The following is a 1,263-nucleotide window of genomic DNA, read 5'->3' as shown; positions in this document are numbered from 1 at the left end:
GAGCGCACACAAACAAAACAACAAATCCTGATGTCTGGATTTTGCCTTAGCGCTCCAGAAAAGGCTTCGGGAAGTTAACTAGGCAAAGTAGGCTGCTTACATAATCCTCTGCCCAGGCCAAATTTCTTCTGGAAATAAACCTCAGCTGCTGACTTCTAAACACTCTGAAAAGCCCCAAACAAAAATCAACATTCCAGCAGTTTGACTTCCAAAATGGTTACATCCACTGAAAAGCAGTTAAAAAAAAAAAAAAAAAAAAACCCACAAAAAAAACCCCAAACAACAAAAACCCAAAACAAACAAAAAACTGTTTTCCTAGCACATTATTGCACTAAATAACTCCGTTTACATCCACCGGTGTGCCCATGCACCCAGATAGTTACCAACTCCTGCAGTGACCTCAGTAATTAAAAAAACCCAGCTCATACTAGTTGCTGGCAACATTTGACAACATGTACGTAACAGAAATCTTCCTAGTGCCATATTCAAGAAAAATCTTTCCCATCTTCAAAAAACAAACAAAAACATAATCCAAAAAAATGCATGCGTTAGTAATTTTCTTTAATATCAATAATAATTTCATGCATCTAACAATAAAATAGTTAAGTATAAACAAACACATTTTGATGTCCAAATATGTGTTTACTTCATCCACTGTAACATCCATTTTTATTCATTAATGACAAATAATTTTTATTCACACTAATATTTCTCAGTGGTTGCTCTCCATACAGATACTTGCCAGACTACTTTTCTTGTTGGGAAATAATCTAATCGCCCACTCAAAGCGCAGGAAGGGGGACAGATGGACATGGGTGACTAATGAAGTATTATCTGACTATTTTTAGATTAAACTATTTACAAAGCATCTGTAAACTGTGTTCAAAAACTTCTACTATGAGTAAAGAATAACTATGGTTTGCAGGGCTCATGATCAACACAAAGATTTGTGTTGATCCAGCAGGAAATGGCTTATTATAAAGCCAATTTTGAACCCAGCCAAAAAAAGAGCTGCAGTAGTCAGGCTTATTTTATTCTTAGAAGATCCCACCGCACCACCAAGGCGGGCAGAACCAAGGCGGGCAGAAATGTAACCTTCGCAGGGCAAGCAAGAGGCTGCAGAGGATGCTGATGCTGGGAATTGAAAGAATTTGCAAACATGCTCTTGTTCCCTTGCTTAGTTGTACTGGTGCCGCAGGAATTATGTAAATAGGCGAAGTAAAACTGCACTCCTCAAGTAGCACGGTTTCCTATGCAGAGATA

The sequence above is a fragment of the Fulmarus glacialis genome, unplaced genomic scaffold (assembly GCF_000690835.1).
Source record: "Fulmarus glacialis isolate BGI_N327 unplaced genomic scaffold, ASM69083v1 scaffold5817, whole genome shotgun sequence".
In the NCBI taxonomy this organism is placed as follows: domain Eukaryota; kingdom Metazoa; phylum Chordata; class Aves; order Procellariiformes; family Procellariidae; genus Fulmarus; species Fulmarus glacialis.
This window is presented reverse-complemented; position numbering follows the sequence as displayed.